Source organism: Chenopodium album, chromosome 5 (genome assembly GCF_948465745.1).
Source record: "Chenopodium album chromosome 5, dcCheAlbu1.1, whole genome shotgun sequence".
Classification (NCBI taxonomy): Eukaryota; Viridiplantae; Streptophyta; class Magnoliopsida; order Caryophyllales; family Amaranthaceae; genus Chenopodium; species Chenopodium album.
Window position 1 is genome coordinate 32,629,384 of NC_137838.1, and position 21,781 is coordinate 32,651,164.

The window sequence follows — 21,781 nt, forward strand, 5'->3', positions numbered from 1 at the left end:
GACATTTAAACCAAGGCATAGGCAAGAAATCCTATAACAAAGTCTGGGTGAATTTTGGCATGATGTCCCCTAATTACGTTATAATCATTCACCAAACCATAAAAATCAAACCAAAAACAACGAGAATCAATCTCCAACAACATCCAACTCATGAATTTCTCAATCATCAAATAGTACCATGAACACCCTAGCATGAAATCAACATATTTAAGCAAAGACATTAAGATCAAATAAAACCAAGGTATACATGCATAATCATGATAACAACATGTTCTACTATCAATTACCAATCAATTGCAACAAGTAAATCCAAAGAGCCACATGAATCAAACAAGCTATCACCAAAAATTTCAAGAATACCACAATTCATATTTAAACATGCAAAACATGGTAAAACTATGAGAAATTGAAGAAATGAACTTGCAAAAGGTAGGAAAACCATACCACAATTGATTGTAAATAAGTAGAAACCCAAAAACACCAAAGAACTCAAACCCTAGAAATTGGGGAAAAATTGAAAGATAGGATTTTTGTGTGGAATTTTGGGTGGAAATTGTAGAAATTGAGTAGAGGATGGAAAATAAGTGAGAAAAGGAGAAGAATGAAGTGATTTTAATGGAGATGGGAGGTTGTATGAGGGGTTACAATGGAGTTTAGAGTGAGAAGGAGGAGAATAGAGAGAGAGAGAGGGGCCGAATGAAGTGAGGAAACCATGAAAAAAGCAGCCTTTTTTTTTAAAACCCGTCAAAGGTTCGGCCGAACCATGGGTAAGTTCGGTCGAACTATTGAAATAGTTCGGCCAAACTTGCTCAAGGTTCGATCGAACCTACTCTCTAACGCTGAATTCACAAAATGGGCAGAAAGTTTCCAGTTTTTTAATTCCAGAGGAGGTGCGACCGAACTCAATTATGTTCGGGCAAACTAAGGTTCGGTCGAACCTACTCTGAATCCTTAATTTCTACAATTCTGGCAGAAAGTTTTCAGATTTAGCTTCCAGAGTAGGTGCGACCGAACTCAAGAAAGTTCGGGCAAACCTTTCATAAAGTTTGACCGAACCTCCAAGGAGTTCGATCGAACCACCTAATTTTTACAAAAATGCTCATTTTGCAGTAAAATATACACTAAAGTACGGTGGCGTCCAAAGGGAAGGAAGATAAAGCAAAAGAGTCGTCAACAAGTTTTAAGAACTTGTAAACCGTTCACGAGGGGAAGGTTACACCCCTTAACGATCCAGGAGATCGTCAACTCCAATAGGTCTAGAACCATGACTGGTAGTTCGGGGATGAAGATACAAATCCAACCTAAAAGAGATTGAACCTGCCCTAATAATAGTCCTCTACTTTATTCTGATCGTATTCATGTGCGCTTTCTAACTAACATGCAATCATTAGGATTAACCCTAAACCTGTTTACTCTATGTTGGTTGAATATTTAAGCACAAATAAAACTATTATTGGCGATCACTTGAATTATAATCAAATTAACCCTAAAAAAGATTATTAATTATCTTATTAAGCGTGATTACAAGTACCAATTCCCTTTAAACATGCATAAAAGACGTGATAAAGCAATAACAATAAATAATATCAAGCAACATAATAAATAATCATAAAAATAACCATAATCATAATCATAATAATTAAAATTATAATAATCATAATAATAATAATAATAATAACAACAAGTATAATAATCATCATAACAATAATTATGACAATTATAATCATAAATCATAAAAATAATTATAATCATGTTAAAGCATAATAATAATAGCAAAATCCTAGGCATGATACTAACAAGATTAATAACAAACTCTAGCATGTCACTAAACATTAAAGATTAAAGCTTTAACCCTAACATGATACTAACATGAATATTAAGAAGAAAATAGGAAGCATCACAGGAATCATAATTGTCTTATTTGATAATAGAAATTATAGTTGTTACCCTAAACATGATATTAGGAAGATCAAAACACCCTAACATGACGCTAGGAATTATAATAACAACCTAGACATGATTTCTATATCATAATAACAATGCAAACAATTAAAACACTTACTTGGATGCCTCGTACCTCTTTCTAATAACAAAATACACACGTTAGTAACTTCAAGAGAAATAATAAAATCAAACAATTAAATTAAATAATTGAAAGAGATATTTGGGACAAAACCCTCAGAAATATCAAACCTTTCACGTATAGGGCGAAGGCAACTTCGAACTTGGCTAGGTGTTTCTAGTGCTAATGTATGAGGAATTGTGTTTGTAAAAAGCTAGGCTTAGAAAAGAGGGAGAGAGAATCAAGAAATTCTTGATGAGAGTTGGTGATTGAAAAAAGGGAGATATGGCCTCTATTTATAGAGAAAAACGAAAGTCGAAGAATAAGAAGAGAATCCGAATTCGAATCGAAATAGAACTCGATGGACAGCAGTTTTTGCGGATATTGTTTTTATCATATCTTTTGATCTAGAAGTCCAAATAAGGAATACAATATGTCATTGGAAAGCTCTTGAAGTCTAATTTCCAATCCAATTAGAATCAGATTAAAATATTTTGCAGATAAAAAGATATGGCCGAAATATTGGGACGGTGTCAGTTTTGGATAGAGTTTCATATCTCATTCATATCTTTTTCGTTATAGCTCGGAATTAATATTATAATATATGATTGTAAAGATAATTTCAAGATCTATACAACCATATAAAATTTGGATAAATATTATGAAGCACGAAAAAAAAATCTGACTGTCTTTGAACATCTTTAAATTCGAATAGAATTAGGATTTAAAAAAAGGAAAGTTTTTATAAAAGGAAAGATTTTATTTAACTCAAATTCTTTGATTCTTATCTTTTCAAAAAGGATAATTAAGATCTTTTAAAAACTTATAGAAACTTCTAATTAATTCTAATTAGTTTAGGAATAGGATTAGACCTTTGGACCCTCCACATGATCATTGGGTTGTAGGTAAAATCCGGTTTGGGCCCAGTTTAGTATTTTGGCCATAACTTCCTCATTATTCATCGGAATTGGGCTTATAATATATCGTTGGAAAGGTCTTTTCAAGCCCCATCCAACTACACCATTATTGGACCCATATAATGGACCAAACTAAAATGTAATGCACGTTTTTCAAAAATAGGGTAAGAAAAGAAACATTTTCAAAAACAGAAAGAAGAGATATTTTAATAAAAACATCCTCATCACTAGACTTTTCACACTTTCGCTTTGTTCAATAATCAAATGACATGAAAGGTATTCATCACTAGGTTTTGTTTTGGGGAGACACAAATGGGTGTCTACAGAAGCCCCCACTTTGACTGAGTTTGGAGAAACGCAAGTTTCGAAAACAGAAGTCAAAGTATCAATAGGGACGGAGAATGATTCAGAACGTTCTGCGATCCCAAATCACTCTTGTAACGCCGATACCTGCAAACTAGCGTTAGTTAAACAGATAAAAGAGTTAAGAAACGTGTATCTTGCACCGTCGAGCACACGTCTCTGAAAGTAACTGATTTGTTGTTGTTTGCTATTGTGACAACTTTCCATAATCTAACGAAAACGCCATCTTGCTGTTTTGATGTTTACTCGTCTCCGAACAATACAACTTTTTTGGATATGTTCACGTGTCTCTGAACAAAGAGCTTCTTTTTCTTGAATCATAGTGACAACCTTCCCAACCATAGAAAAAGTCGTCGAAGAGTGCCTCATCACGAACCGTCCTTCTCAAATCTCGGTGACAACCTCCATAATCTTAGCGAATGCCGTCGAAGACCGCCCATCTCGTGCTATCTTCTCAAATCTCGATGACAACCTCCACAATCTTAGCGAATGTCGTCGAAGACCGCCCATCTCGTGTTATCTTCTCAAATCTTGGTGACAACTTCCACAATCTTAGCGAATGTCGTCGAAGATCACCCATCTCATGCTATCTTCTCAAATCTTGGGTGACAACTTCCATAATCTTAGCGAACGCTGTCAAAAATAACTTTACTTGAAGTCATCCTCAGTTGTTGCGATAATATTCCGAAGAAAATCACCGAAGACCAACGCTTGTTGATCTTTAAAGCTCGCTTGAACTTTGCTTTAGCCAGTGCGTCGGCGCTTCTGCTGCTTGTAAACCAGTATGTCACTGTTGTGAACCATTACGTCGGTGCTTCTGAACCAGTATGTCGGTGCCTTTGTGGTGAGCCAATGTTTAGGCGCTTTAAGCTAAGTGAGACGATCTTTCGTCAGGTCGATCACTCATTTGCGGTTGTAATCAAATCGACTACTCAATCATGTCAAATTGCTTATAGGGGCTAACTGGCGTACCAAGGACCCCAAATTGCTGTTCTGAGAGGTTTCGAGCTCTGTCGCTGCTGAAATATCTCTAGCGCCGCAATTTTGCTCTGTCGCCAGATGCTGGGATCTAGCGCCAGGTGCTGAAATCTATTGCGAGACGCTGGATGTTGTCGTTTGGTGCTGGAGTCTGGTCTTCCCTATTCTGCTTTTTCTGTCGCTGTTGCTCAGTTTCGCTCTAAACTTTGAGCTTGGTCGTTTTCTTTCAACCAAATCCGCCTAAATCTTTTGTAAATTAAAGCTCTTCATCTCTAATTTACCGATCCATGTAATTTTGCTCAAACTCCTCTCATCTTGAAAGAATCTCATTCGGTCATATTCGCAGTTTTTTTTCAAAAAAAAGATCCGGGAATGTCCTTGCCTGCTGGGATGTACCTGTATTTATATCTTTGACTATAGGACTTTGCTTATCTTTCTTTAGGGTTGACCTAAGACTTAGTGTTGAATCAATATGATAACACGACGTGACTCAATGTGTACATGACTCGTGTGTGCATTGTAATGTGATCGTGCGACTCGAAAAATGCAAAAAGGCAAAAATTTTCCGTCTTTTTTGTGGAGGGTACCGACTTTCTCTCGAAAAAGAAAGACGCGAAAAAAGAATCGAGGTTTTCGAATGCATGTTGAATGAGCTTAGTCAAATGTTGTTTAATACTATCTCTCAAGGTGCATGGATTAATCCATCCTAGGCTATTTCAATGGTTGTCTCAATGATGAAAGTATTTGGGTAACTTAGGCACGGAGGCTAAGCACTTCATACTTCGATGCAATGATGATTATGATTGATGAGTGATTTTGTTGTGACGAAGTATGCTTCAATGTTGTGTTAAGATTTCATGCCAAAGGGTTCCTAAGGGTAGGACTATTTGGTCATGTATCTGTGCGGTGTGTGGAAGTGATTCTAAAATTAGGCTGTAAGGGCTAAGTGTGTGGAAAAAGATATTATTTCTAGAAGAGTCAAATGATGGTGACTCTTAGGTTAGGTAAGCTAATGATGTAGGGATCAAGCCCCCAAGTATAACTCTAAGTGAATCGGGATGAGCATTGGAGATCCCTTGATATGACCATGATGTGTGAACGTGAATGTTAATATGAATGCGGTGCTTCTGAACCAGTATGTCGGTGCCTTTGTGATGAGCCAATGTTTAGGCGCTTTAAGCTAAGTGAGACGATCTTTCGTCAGGTCGATCACTCATTTGCGGTTGTAATCAAATCGACTACTCAATCATGTCAAATTGCTTATAGGGGCTAACTGACGTACCAAGGACCCCAAATTGCTGTTCTGAGAGGCTTCGAGCTCTGTCGCTGCTGAAATATCTCTAGCGCCGCAATTTTGCTCTGTCGCCAGATGCTGGGATCTAGCGCCAGGTGCTGAAATCTATTGCGAGACGCTGGATGTTGTCGTTTGGTGCTGGAGTCTGGTCTTCCCTATTCTGCTTTTTCTGTCGCTGTTGCTCAGTTTCGCTCTAAACTTTGAGCTTGGTCGTTTTCTTTCAACCAAATCCGCCTAAATCTTTTGTAAATTAAAGCTCTTCATCTCTAATTTACCGATCCATGTAATTTTGCTCAAACTCCTCTCATCTTGGAAGAATCTCATTCGGTCATATTCGCAGTTTTTTTTCAAAAAAAAGATCCGGGAATGTCCTTGCCTGCTGGGATGTACCTGTATTTATATCTTTGACTATAGGACTTTGCTTATCTTTCTTTAGGGTTGACCTAAGACTTAGTGTTGAATCAATATGATAACACGACGTGACTCAATGTGTACATGACTCGTGTGTGCATTGTAATGTGATCGTGCGACTCGAAAAATGCAAAAAGGCAAAAATTTTCCGTCTTTTTTGTGGAGGGTACCGACTTTCTCTCGAAAAAGAAAGACGCGAAAAAAGAATCGAGGTTTTCGAATGCATGTTGAATGAGCTTAGTCAAATGTTGTTTAATACTATCTCTCAAGGTGCATGGATTAATCCATCCTAGGCTATTTCAATGGTTGTCTCAATGATGAAAGTATTTGGGTAACTTAGGCACGGAGGCTAAGCACTTCATACTTCGATGCAATGATGATTATGATTGATGAGTGATTTTGTTGTGACGAAGTATGCTTCAATGTTGTGTTAAGATTTCATGCCAAAGGGTTCCTAAGGGTAGGACTATTTGGTCATGTATCTGTGCGGTGTGTGGAAGTGATTCTAAAATTAGGCTGTAAGGGCTAAGTGTGTGGAAAAAGATATTATTTCTAGAAGAGTCAAATGATGGTGACTCTTAGGTTAGGTAAGCTAATGATGTAGGGATCAAGCCCCCAAGTATAACTCTAAGTGAATCGGGATGAGCATTGGAGATCCCTTGATATGACCATGATGTGTGAACGTGAATGTTAATATGAATGCATGTTTATTACGGCCGCACTTCGATGTGAGGTTGCCTACGTATCCGTTAGGAATCAGGCCGAACGTAGCTCTAGCTGAACCTCGCACAAGTGTGTGTATACCTCAAAAAGGTCTTTTGAAAGGTTGTAACGTGGTTAGGCTAAAGGTTTGAAAAAAAAGGGGATAAAGGCTCAAGACCCTAGATAAGCCTCTAAGGTGTGCAACCTTGCTTTTGAGTCTTTATATTTTTATGCTTGAGGCTTTCTCTTTTTCAGCTCTTTTTTTTTTTTTTGCTTTATTTATTTTTATAAGTGTGGGAAATCCCGATCATGCAGTCTATCACTCACTTGGCATTCATGTTTCTCAGGCACGGTACTGAGCACTCGATAAGAGACGCAATCTGAGACGTGTTCATATCAAAGACATGTTCATGTCAAAGACATTGGAACACTTGCCCTTCTGTACACTTTTTTTTTATATTTTTTTTGCTTATTTTTTGCTATTTTAATCTTTTGAAGTCACTCAAGCTTTTTATGAAATTGAAAATTGCACAAGTTGCACACAATCCCATCCCAAAGTTATATAGATATGGGTTGAAAAATGAAAGGTCTATCGTTAGACGAGGCTCAAAGTGGTTTACCAAAATTGCATATTTGAAGGGTGAAAGGTAATATTATGTGGCTACAAGGGGTGCCTCAAAAGTATACCTTGTGCTTAACTCGGCGTTTATTTTTTTTTTATTTTTTTTTTTTTGCAATGCAATGATCATATGCAAGGAAATAAATGCTCATTTTATTAAAAGGTGAAGGGTAAAAATCAAACTCTAAGAAATAAATTCAAGGAGGATGAAGGGTGCCTATGCTACACTTATTGGGGATAGGGTTTGAAAAGAAGAAAAGGAAAGCATGAAATCTTAGTGAGAAGCTTGTCTTGTGTATTTGTTTCATCATTACCCTCATTTTTTTTGTTTGTCAATAACATGACTCAAGCTCGATTCAACATGCATGGATGGAAGAAGGTAGGAAGAATGAAGGTTGAGATATGGAGAAAGCATGTAGAGAATGAAAAGATGATGTAGATGGAGAGATATGAAAAATTAGGAATAGAGTGTTCCCCCAACTCAAATGACGGAAAAAAAACCCAACTTATGCATGAACCTAATACATGGTCATGGTGACATATACAAAGTGTGTACTAAGACTAGTGAGTGTAGGTGACATGTTAAGACTCGTGTCATGACCATGTGGCTAGACTATGTGACTAGACTCAAGCAAAGACTAAGTTAAGACTTCACGTATATGCATTAAACTGGACAGGCTGTGGTATTTAAGTCATAACTTTTGATCTGTGACTCTGATTGGGATGAAACCAACGCCAAATTAAATATAAAACTCGGGGCTACAGATCCATGAATTGTACGAGTTGTAGTTCTTCCTAGAACTCTGGCTATGACCAAAACAAGTTGACATTTGTGCAGTATACGGGAATAAAAATCCGGGTTGACTTAAAGGGACTATGACTCGATTTTAGACATGTTTATTAGCTCAAATTAATTAATTAATTAATTAAACATAGTCCTTTAGTCATTAATTAGTTTATTAAGACTTATTTACAAACACAAGTCAGACCAAACGGTTAGTTTAGTCACATAATAAGTATGCACAAGTAAGAGATGCACAAGTAGTCAAGTAGTCACAACATGATGCAATGAGTTTGCAACCTAATCATGGCTCTAGTTCTCTAAAGTTCGGGATACGGGTTAGTCAAAGAGGGTTCATGGTTAATTGTCTGGATGCACCGCGTGGAAGCCTAACCGTGGAGGGTTGGCGCGAGTGGATGGGATACCGCGAGTTTAGAAAAACTCGCTTCCATGGTTTGGTGAATTCAACCTTCTCGGATGTACCCTTTGTTGCTCAGAGCGTTCAATCAGGTAGATGGAGCATGAATTCCCAGAGGGTTATGTCCATATGTAGAACACATATGGGTTTCAGAAAAGTGAGAAAAATTCAATCATATTTCTCAAATTTCCTACGTGTAAAAATCCTATGTTTTTAACTCATTACGGATGGTCTTTCCAATGAGATCTTTTTTATGCATATGACAATAATGCTAATCAAAATTACGCACATGAAATACTTAGAATTTTTCGAGTCTCATCCACTCATTCTAAATCATTGCCGAAATAAATTTCAGGAATTAAAATAGAAATCCTCCCCATTGCAGTCGCAAAAAACTATAGGGAATATTTCAAACATTACCCCAAACTTGAACCCCACTGTGATCATACACTAAAGTACGGTGGCGTCCAAAGGGAAGGAAGATAGAGCAAAAGAGTCGCCAACAAGTTTTAGGAACTTGTAAATCGTTCACGAGGTGAAGGTTACACCCTTAACGATCCAGAAGATCGTCAACTCCAATAGGTCTGGAACCATGACTGGTAGTTCAGGGATGAAGGTACAAATCCAACCTAAAAGAGACTAAACCTGCCCTAATAATAGGCCTCTACTTTATTCTGATCGTATTCATTGCGCTTTCTAACTAACATGCAATCATTAGGATTAACCCTAAACCTGTTTAATCTATGTTGGTTGAATATTAATGCACAAATAAAACTATTATTGGTGATCACTTGAATTATAATCAAATTAACCCTAAATAAGATTATTAATTATCTTATTAAGCGTGATTACAAGTACCAATTCTCTTTAAACATGCATAAAAGGCGTGATCAAGCAATAATAATAAATAATATCAAGCAACATAATAAATAATCATAAAAATAACCATAATCATAATCATAATAATTAAAATTATAATAATCATAATAATAATAATAACAACAAGTACAATAATCATCATAACAATAATTATGACAATTATAATCATAAATTATAAAAATAATCATAATCATGTTAAAGCATAATAATAATAGCAAGATTCTAGGAATGATACTAACAAGATTAATAACAAACCCTAACATGTCACTAAACATTAAAGACCAAAGCTTTAATCCTAACACGATACTAACATGAATATTAAGAAGAAAATAGGAAGCATCACAGGAATCATAATTGTCATATTTGATAATAGAAATTATAGTTGTTACCCTAAACATGATACTAGGAAGATCAAAACACCCTAACATGACGCTAGGAATCATAATAACAACCTAGACATGATTTCTATATCATAATAACAATGCAAACAATAAAAGCACTTACTTGGATGCCTCGTACCTCTTTCTAATAACAAAATACACACATTAGTAACTTCAAGAGAAATAATAAAATCAAACAATTAAATTAAATAATTGAAAGAGTTGGGACCAAACCCTCAGAAATATCAAACCTTTCACGTCTAGGGCGAAGGCAACTTCGAACTTGGCTAGGTGTGTCTAGTGCTAATGTATGAGGAATTGTGTTTGTAAAAAGCTAGGCTTAGAAAAGAGGGAGAGAGAATCAAGAAATTCTTGATGAGAGTTGGTGATTGAAAAAAGGGAGATATGGCCTCTATTTATAGAGAAAAAAGAGAGTCGAAGAATAAGAAAAGAATCCGAATTCGAATCGAAATAGAACTTGATGGACATCAGTTTTTGCGGATTTTGTTTTTATCATATCTTTTGATCCAGAAGTCTAAATAAGGCATATAATATGTCGTTGGAAAGATCTTGAAGTCTACTTTCTAATCCAATTAGAATCAGATTAAAATATTTTGTAGATAAAAAGATATGGCCGAAATAGTGGGACGGTGTCAGTTTTGGATAGAGTTTCATATCTCATTCATATCTTTTCGTTATAGCTTGGAATTAATATTATAATATATCATTAGAAAGATAATTTCAAGATCTATCCATCCATATAAAATTTGGATAAATATTATGAGGCACGAAAATAAAATCTGACTGTCTTTGAACATCTTTAAATTCGAATAGAATTAGGATTAAAAAAAGGAAAGTTTTTATTTAACTCAAATTCTTTGATTCTTATCTTTTCAATTAGGATAATTAAGATCTTTTAAAAATTTATAGAAGCTTCTAATTAATCCTAATTAGTTTAGGAATAGGATTAGACCTTTGGACCCTCCACATGATCATTAGGTCGTAGGTAAAATCCGGTTTGGGCCCAGTTTAGTATTTTGGCCATAACTTCCTCATTATTCATCGGAATTGGGCTTATAATATATTGTTGGAAAGGTCTTTTCAAACCCCATCCAACTACACCATTATTGGACCCATATCATGGACCAAACTAAATTGGAATGCACGTTTTTCAAAAATAGGGTAAGAAAAGAAACATTTTCAAAAACAGAAAGACGAGATATTTTAATTAAAACATCCTCATCACTAGAATTTTCACACTTTCGCTTTGTTCAATAGTAAAATGACATGAAAAGTATTCATCACTGGGTTTGGTTTGGGGAGACACAAATGGGTGTCTACAACTATGGTTCTTCTTCTCCTTCATCTTGGATCACTTCATCATCTTCTATGGCTTTAATATTAGCCAGTTTATGCCTTTTTTATATAGTTAGAGGCATTTGCTCGATTCCGTAGGAATCCTAACTATTGAGGCTAGTCCTGCCAAGGCATCTGCAAATTGATTTTCCTCTCTAAGGGGATATGTGTATTCTACCTTTTCTAACTGATTGGTGAGAGTTTCCAGATAAGTTTGGTAAGGGGCTAGACTTTCGCTCCTTCCTTTCCATCTCTTAGAAATCTGGTTGATGATCCATGAAGAGTCCCCGGATATTCGTAATTTCTTCACTCCCAATGTCAAAGTTGTTTCAAGGCCGACACGCATGCTTCGTATTCAGCAGCGTCGTTTGTAACGTCGAAATCTAGCTTTATGGAGATTGGAACATGCTCTTCCTTAGGTAATACTAATAATTCTCCAACGCCACATCCCTTTTAATTTGAGGCTCCATCGAGGTATAAGGTCCTAGTATCATCTTCTGTGACCATCAAGTCTTCGTCTGGAAATTCATTGTCGTGTATTGGCGTTGAATCTTCTATTGGAAATTCCGCTAGGAAATCTAAGACCACAGATCCTTTGATAGCCTTTTGAGGCCTGAATCTTACATCGAACTGGGCTAAGTTGACTAACCATCTTGATATGCGCCCATTGAGCGTAGACTTCTCGAATAAATACTTAAGTGGATCCATTCGGGAAACTACAAAGACTGTATGCACGAGCATGTAATGTCTTAACTTAGTTGTGGCCCACACCGAGGCGAGGCACAATTTCTCAAGCGGTGTATATCGTACTTCATACTCGAGCATCTTTTTACTTAGATAGTAGATTGCGTTTTCTTTACCTTCTACTTCTTGCGCAAGCATGGCTCCCATTGTCTCCTTGGTGACTGTTAGGTACAACCTGAGAGGTAATCCTGGAAGTGTTGGTGCTAATACGGGAGGATTTGCGAGATAGGCTTTGATCTTTTCAAAGGCTTTTTGACACTCATCGTCCCATATTACTGGTACATTTTTTTTAAGCTTTTTGAATATTGGTTCACATATCGTTGTTAATTTGGACATGAACCTACTTATGTATTGCAACCGGCCGATAAATCCTCGAATTTGTTTCTCGGTTTTGGGCGGTGGCATTGACATAATTACCTTGATCTTGGTTCGGTATATCTTTATTCCTCTAGAGCTTATAACATAACCCAAAAACTTGCCTGAGGTGACTCCAAAAGCACACTAGGATGGATTCAACCTCATGTTGTATTTCCTTAACCTTTCAAAGAATTTTCTCAAGGCTACTTGATGGCCTGGGCGATCTTTTGATTTTACAATCATATTGTCTACATATACTTCAACTTCTTTGTGCATCATGTCATGGAGTAAGGCAGTCGCTGCTCGTTGGTAAGTAGCACCCGCGTTCTTTAACCCGAATGGCATTAGCGTGTAGCAGTAAGTACCCCATAGTGTTATGAAGGTTTTTTTCTCCATGTCTTCTTCTGCCATGAGAATCTGATTGTATCCTGCGTATCCGTCCATGAACAAGAGAAGTTCATGATTCGCTGTATTATCTACCAAAATATCGATGTGTGGTAAAGGGAAGTCGTCCTTTGGACTTGCCTTATTTAGATCTCGATAGTCGACACACATTCTTACCCTTCCATCCTTTTTCGGAACTGGGACAACGTTGGCCACCCATTCGGGGTATTTGGATACCGTGATAAAACCTGCAGTTATTTGCGTTTGAACTTCTTCTTTTATTTTAAGAGCTACGTCGGGTTTCATTCGACACAACTTTTGTTTTACAGGCTTCATTCCTGGAATTAGTGGTATAGTGTGTTGAGCTATTTCTCTATTAATACCTGACATATCTTCATATGACCAAGCAAAAACATCGATGAATTCTTTGAGTAGATTAATTATATCGGTTCTTTCTTGTTCATTAAGTGTTAATCCGATTTTAACATCTCTTTTAATGGTTGAATCATTTGAGACATCAACCGTCTTAGTTTCCTCAATTATCGGTGTTTTATTTTCAAGTGTTTCCATTGCTTTAATAATTTCTTTGTCATTTTCATTGTTATTTAAGCAATGCTCGTCATCTTGGGTTAAAGAAAAGCACGAGGAGTAAGCGGAAGAAGACATATTATTGAATTCAGAAATCATTATATTAAAAAGAGAGATGTCCTCAGGGAGGGACTTGATTACTAACTATCCTAGGGGAAGAAATAGAAGAAGGGGGTGCTACAACTAAGGACTTGGATGACTCTATAGGAAAAGACTCTGACTCTGACTCTGACTTAGACGACTCTTCGAACATCGGTCCTTGCCCTGTCGTTATGGAGATTTTCCTTCCACTTGGAGTAGTCACCTTGACTGTCTTGCGCCACCCTTGTAGTGATCCTTCTGGAGGGATGAGCTTTGAGGGGTCAAAATTCTTGCTTTGTAGGACCGTTTGGATAAGCGAGGAGTTACCCTCTATGTACTTCGGCTCATCTTTTTCTCGCCCAAATAATAATCCCATGACATTAAAGTCAAAGCATGGGGGTGCTTTCTCCTTGTGGATAGGAGTTGGGATTTCATCTAGAAAGTAGCAATCCAAGAAAATTTCGAATCCCGGTTTCCTTATGCCATTTACAACAAAAGGTTCGAAAAATTCGTAGCATGGATAGTCCTCTCCTTCTTTTATGAATTTTCCATTGAGAGTAAGAGGATACTGATCCATTAGGATTGCTTTCTTTTGAATGCGAGCGTTCCTAAGCGCCTTAGACCTTTCCTGGGCTCGCTTGAGATCTTCCCGAGTCGGTTCGAAACCAAGTCCGAAAGTATCTAACTTAGAGAGGCCAGGTAATTCCAGCGGTTTTGCTATTCCTTTCTTCTTTCCTAGAGTCATTCCTGGAAAATGCCCTTGTTTCTTAAGAATAGCGTTTATTGTCATATTGGAGTGGGGGTCGTGGCAGAGAGGGGTCCTGTCATCCGCCTCGATTAAGGAGACCTCTTTATTAAAGACCCACAAATATTCATCGTCTTCATTGTGCTCCACATTAATGATTGGATTTTCAATAGCTTTAATCCTCATGGGTGAAGCATCGATCGTGATAGGAATTCCTCCAACTATGGCTTTTACCTATTGGTGGAGAGATAAAGGGACGACCTTTAGGTCATGAAGCCAAGGGCGTCCCAAATATAAGTTGAATGAAGCTTTGATATCTACCACTTGAAATGTAGTAGCATGTTCTATTGCTCCCGCCGTTATATTCATGGTAATCTTACCAAGAGCTTGACGACAAGTGTTGTCATAAGCTCTTATTCCTTGTGTTGACGGGGTTAAGTCTTCATCCCTTATGCCTAGCATCCTCGCAGTTTTGAGTGGACAGACATTAATTGCCGATCCATTGTCTACAAGAGTCATTGGAACGTTCATTCTCTTGCAAACTACTGTGAGGTTTAGTGCGTAAATATTTGTCAGAAAAGGTGATCAAGTTGATAGGACTAGGGATATCACTCGTAAGGAAGTTAGCCAACCCCTCAGGAGTGGTGTTAGAATCTATCCCTAGCTTATCCAAGGCATTCACTACTGCCAACCTATGTTCTCGTGATGTAGCTAGAAGCTTCCATACATTCATCTCAACCTTGGTCTTCTTGAACTGTTTGACTATATCATTGTCTTCTATGATAGGTATGGGAGCTTGCTGCGTAGTCGACATAGGTTGTGTTGAAATGGGAGGTTTCATTCTCCCTGACCTTGTGAGGACGTCTATAGATGAATCATGTTCAACCCAAAAATCATCTATTGAATATGACACTGACGGTGGAGGTCCTTCCACGTCTTTCAGGTAGACATCTTCTTCATCATTGTCCCAAACTCCATTGATGCTTATGTCTTCTTCTTGTGGAATTTGGACTAGCTTTTATCATCAATCATTTTTTGAATTAAATCTTTAAATTTAAAACAGTTTTCAATAGTGTGTCCCCTGATTGATGGTATTAACAGTAGAATCTATCTGTCCTTTTTAGCGATTTAAATGGTCTCGGTTAGAGAGATTTGACCTTACCACTCTCGGAGAGAATTTTGAACATTTTAGCGTATGAAGTCCCAATTGGAGTATAGATTTTATATTTCTTCTTGGGTCCGTCAGTTACTTGTAGAGAGAAGGGTTTCTTCTTCGTGGGTGAAACCTTATCACACTTTTTCTGAAGCTCCTCTACTTGTTTTTTTGCGACTTCAAGAGCTTCACGTAGCAAACTTGATCCCTCCCACATGGTCCATATAAGCATCCATACATCTTCTTTGCTTGCTGGTTCAGGAAAGTCATCCATGCCATCGGAAAATATCTCCTCCTCTTCTTCGATAGCATGAATTTCTTTAATAGGTTTGATGAGTGATGAGGGATCAATCTCATTTTCTTCATCAGAGATGGCCAAGGAATGAGCAAGAGGTGCATTGTCAATGCTTGGCTTCTTACTGGTAGGAGGAAATGGCAGTTTGTTGTTATCAATTAAATCTTAGATAGCTTCCTTAAGCTTCCAACAATTTTCAGTAAGATGACCCCTACCTTGATGATATTTTCAGTGTGCATTGGGGTTCCAGTTAGCTGTCCTTTTCTTAAATGGTGGGTCCCCAAATGGTCCAATAGGAGTTATAAGACATTTTTGCATTTAGTCGGACAAATATGGTGTCATAACTCATACCTATAGGAGTAAAGTTCCTCCTAAATGGTTTCATTTATCCTTGGTTGTTCATAGCAAGGACTTCACTTAAATTAAAGGTGCTAAAAACTATATCAGGAAGTAGGATCGAGCAAACAGTGCTAAAAACTGGTCAAAATTAGAACACATATTTCTGGCTCGGTATTGGAAGAATTTGGCGCCAGCAAACAAGGGTCGGCGCCGCGATTTGGCTTTGGTGCCTGGCGACAGAAGCTGTCGCCTGGCGCCAGAGTCAAATCATCGGCGCTAGACTTTGTTTTCTGGCGCTAGTTCCTGCATGCCTCAGTAACTTTCTGTGCTCAATAAAATTTTCTAGTTTCGTGCAACATTATTTCGGTCCTAGTTGTGAAAGATATTCCTCAAATTTTCTACGTGTAAAAATCCTATGTTTTTAACTCATTACGGATGATCTTTCCAATGAGATCTTTTTTATGCATATGACAATAATGTTAATCAAAATTACGCACATGAAATACTTAGAACTTTTCGAGTCTCATCCACTCATTCTAAATCATTGCCGAAATAAATTTCAGGAATTAAAATAAAAATCCTCCCCAGCAGAGTCGTCAAAAACTGTAGGGAATATTTCAAGCATCATCCCTTGCTTGAACCTCACTGTGATCATACACTAAAGTACGGTGGCGTCCAAAGGGAAGGAAGATAGAGCAAAAGAGTCGCCAACAAGTTTTAAGAACTTGTAAACCGTTCACGAGGTGAAGGTTACACTCCTTAACGATCTATGAGATCGTCAACTCCAATAGGTCTGGAACCATGACTGGTAGTTCGGGGATGAAGGTACAAATCCAACCTAAAAGAGATTGAACCTGCCCTAATAATAGGCCTCTACTTTATTCTGATCGTATTCATGTGCGCTTTCTAACTAACATGCAATCAATAGGATTAACCCAAAACCTGTTTATCTATGTTTGTTGAATTTAATGTACAAACAAAACTATTATTGGCGATCACTTGAATTATAATCAAATTAACCCTAAATAAGATTATTAATTATCTTATATAAGCGTGATTACAAGTACCAATTCCCTTTAAACATGCATAAAAGGCGTGATCAAGCAATAACAATATATATCATCAAGCAACATAATAATAATCATAATAATAATAATAATAATAATAATAAATAAATAAATAAAATAATCACAATCATGTTAAAGCATAATAGCAAGATCATGGGCATGATACTAACAAGATTAATAACAAATCCTAACTTGTCACTAAACAATAAAAATTAAAGCTTTAACCCTAACATGATACTAACATGAATATTAGGAAAGACAATAAAAAGAATCACAGGAATCATAATAAGCATATTTTATATTATAACATTTTCCCAAAACATAATACTAGGAATCATTGTTTTCATTCAAAACATCAAACATCTTAACATAGTACTAGGAATCATAATAACAACCTAGACATGATTTCTATATCATGATATTAATGCAAACAATTAAAGCACTTACTTGGATGCCTCGTACCTCTTTCTAATAACAAAATACACACGATAGTAACTTTAAGGAAAATATAAACAAAACAATTAAATTAAATTAAATAATTGAAAGAGAGATTTGGGACCAAACCCTCGGAAATTAAAACCTTTCACGTCTAGGGCGAAGGCAATTTTCAACTTGGCTAGGTGTGTCTAAATCTTGTGAATGCGGAATTTTGTATGCAAAAGGCTAGCTTAGAAAAGAGAGAGAGAATATCAAAAGATTCTTGATGAGAGTTGGTGAGAAAAGAGAATTGGAGAATTGAATTGATGATTCTTGACGATAATTGGTTTTTTTTTATCATGGAAAACGGAGGTTTAGGAGGCTATTTATAGAGAAAATCAGTCGGATGGATAGAAAAACATATCACAGTTTCGACGAGAATAAAACGACTTAACGTCAGACGCCAGACATTAGCACATGCGTTAAGGCTAGCGCCAGACGCCAAGCATTAGCCCCAGGCGCTAGTCCTGTTGTCAGGCGCTAGAAACCAGGTTCACGCGTTTTCTTAATTTTGATAAAATTTAGCCGTACAGAAGGGCAAAATTGTATTTTCCTTAAAAACACTTCTTTTATTCTGATTAAAACTCTAAAAAGTCAACTAAAGTCAATTTATCAATGCTAATTAAATTAGGAATGAAAAGAACCCTCTAGAAGAATCTAGAAGACTATAATCAATTCTAATTGCATTAGGAATGATAAATCAATATTAGTCCCTCCTCTAGATCATTGGGCCGCATATAAAGATCAAACCGGACCAGTTTAGTAATTTGGCCATAACTTCCTCATTATTCATTGGAATTGGGCTTGTAATATATCGTTGGAAAGCTCTTTCCGAACCCGAACCAACTATTCTATTATTGGACCCTTGCTATGGACCAAACCAAACTGGATTCGCTGTTTTCTTAAAATAGGTTTTCAAAAACAGAGAGAAAGAAAAGAAATAAAAACTATCCACAACACTAGACTTTCCACACTTTCACTTCATTCGATTATGATTCGACGTGAAAGGTACTCATCACTGGGTTTGGTGTTGGGGAGACACAAATGGGTGTCTACATAACCCTATAACACTGACTGAGTTACTCTATAACACTGATGAAGTAACCCCTTTAACACCGATAAAGTAACCCCCATTACACTAGCAAAGTAACCCTTATAGTGGTTGGCCACACGGTGTGGCCAGCCACATATAAGACTATTTTTTTCTTTTTACAAGCGGCCGCACAGTGTGCCAGTCGCATATATAGAAAATGCGTTGTATATTTTGTATATGTCGTCACAAGTGACAACAACAACAACAACAACAACAACAATAATAATAATTAAAAAAAAAAAAAAAAAGACAAATAATCAAACAATTAAATGCAACCCTACGCATCCTTCTAAGGTCATATATAGCTAAAGGTTACAATTTTTGAAAAAAAAAATTATAATAAGCAATGGCTTTTCTGATTTTTAGATGTGCTAATTTTTTGATGTGGAAGATGCAATATGGGTGTAGTGATGAGGTTAATTCATCCTGTGATAAAATTTATTAGGTGATGAGACAAGATAATTTCATATTTTTTATTCTCCGCGAGGGAAGAAAATAAAACATGAGAACTAATATTTACATACATAATAAAACTACAACACGTTTTTGGTGCAGCAGGCCACACCGTGTAGCAGGGGTTACCCGAGTTATTTTGTGAGAGGTTACCCGAGTTATTCAGTCAGGGGTTACTCAAGTTATTCGGTCATGAAGGAATTATGTCTTCGATAAGTGCAATTACTAGATATATCAAGGATCACTATTATGGAGATAATTAGTTCGTTCTTTTGGGTCGTCATTATCTGTTGCTAGACTATGATCAATGATCTTTGGGCTAGTCAAATAGTCCAAAACCCGCTAGAATGGATCCTATGAGATCACACAACAAGGGTATTGGGTTAAACAAGTTAGAGGCCCATTAATGGGCCTCATGAGCAAGTAACTAATAATGAATAGGATTGGGCTAGCATAGTTAGATTAGAGATAGGATTTCGGGCTTGACATGGACTCTTATTTAGAGATGTGATTTATAAAAAAGATCCATGCTAGGGTTGCAATCAAGTCATATTTAACACACATTGTATTTGACTTCAAGACAACCAATCTCAAAACCCTCACACTCTCTCTCTAACTCACGGCTCTCTTTCTCTCCTCCCCTAGACCGTACGGTCGGCCACCCTTGGTAGCGCGTGTGGTGGTTCGTGGTTGGTTCGTCGCTCTCTCTTCTCCATATAAGGTCAATTAAAGGGTTCAATTGCAACTAAATAGCATTAGTGGAGGTTTTAATCCGTGCCCGTGGACCAAGTGGATGAATCACGTTTGAGGTTCTTTGTCTCCTTTGTTCTTGCTTGATCATACGTGGAGTCAGGCTTCAAAAGTATTAATTCTTATTCTTTATGTGTTATGCATGAGATCTTGGGATTAGGTGCTTAATGAGTATGATTCATGTTTTCCGTAATTAGTACCTATAAACTCCTATAGATCAAGGGTTACTTTAGGGGTTCGAACAAGGGTTACTCGAGGGGTTTACTCGGTTCTAAGGTTACTTGAGGGTTATTCGGTTATGAGTTACTCAGGTTACTCGATTAGGGGCTACTCGAGTTACTAGGTCAGGATTATTTAAGGAGTTCGGTCAGGGGTTACATACTCGAGTAATTTAGTTAAGGGTTATTTAAGGAGTTAGGGGTAACTTGATGGGTTACTTGAGGGGTTCGATCATGGATTACTCGAGGGGTTACTCGGTCAAGGGTAACTTGAGGAGTTACTCGGTCAAGTTTAACTTGAGTAATCCCTGACCGAGTAACTCGAGTAAGCCCTGTCTCACGGTATAGCAGGCCGCATACAAAAAATTGTGATTAAACATATAAAATGTTAATAAAAAGATGTGACTATATTCATGCTATATGTGAATATAAAAATTCTTATTTTTAGAAGTTACATGTTAAATTTCAAGTGTTTTAGGGGCCATAGAGAAAAAAGATATGACAATATTTGTGATATACGTAATACAATATTAATACAATGATCATGTTGTTTTATGATAGTAATTATTTTTCCTAGTATATATTGAGTTCTCAAAGTTTCATATCTGATTGGCTACACCGTGTGGCCAAGATTACTTGGCAGGGGTTACTCGGTCAAGGGTTAGTTATTCGATCGGTCAAGGGTCACTCAGTCAGTTTGGGGTTACTCGGTCAGGGGTTACTCGTGTTTTGGCGTGTGTCAGACGTGCTAGTCACAGAAAAAGCGTTGTATATATTGAGTTAGTGGGCAGAATTTAATCATTTTTAAAATGAGATGGCCAGTGACTCAATTAGAAATGAGAAAAAATGACTCAATGTTAGGATTGATTATCAGTAGTTCATTGATTGTGTTGAATTATATTTAAAAACTTTACATTTAATTTAAGAATAAAAAAGTTATCTTTAAAGCAGATATTATTATTTTAAGAGGTTAAAAATGCATGATTAAGACATGTATGTAAGTAAATTAATTAATACTCATTAAACCGTTTTATCTTACAATTTTGAGAATTGGATATAAGTAATAAGATTTATAAGGCGTGCATTGCACGGGTGCTATGCTAGTCTGCTACTATGCCAACTAACATTTAAATTCAATAACCTCCCTTATTCAAACTCATACACACACCAATGCTTCAAACACCCAATATTACCATGGATACAATCTACTGCTTCCACATGAACACGAACGTATTACTTCAACACACCCGTTTAGAAGAGTCTTCTTCTTCTTCTTCCGTGTTCTATTACGGTGTGTTTGGATTGAAGGAAATGAAGGGAAAGGGAGGGAAGAGAAATAGAGAGATGGAATATCATTCATTTGGATAGAAAATGAGGTAGGGAGGGAATTGGAGGGGAGAGAAATGGAAGGATTATATTGTAGAAAATTGATCCCTCCAACAATGGAGAGATTTGGAAGGAAAACTCATCCTTCTTCCCTCCCTCCCTTTCCCTCCCCTCCTCTTCTACTCCCTCCCTTTCTTTTCCTTCCCTTTTCTTTATCCAAACAAACCATTACTGTTCTTCTTCCATAGCATAACTGTTATTCTTCATCATCTATGCCACTCACCAAGTCACCAATATTACTCTTTTTTTTTTTCTTCTTTTTTTTTGGGATTGATTGAAATTCCCTATTACGTAACCTTTAAAGTCAATGCCTTCTTGCGTCCACATGTGACTCACATGGATGTATATATGATTTTGCAACCATATCATTGACTATTTATTATTTAACCAAGAGCTAATTTTGGAGATTAGGACATGATGTATATATTACTATTTATTGAATTAGCATGTGCAATCTTCAATATAGTATATTTATATTTTTAAATTTTAAT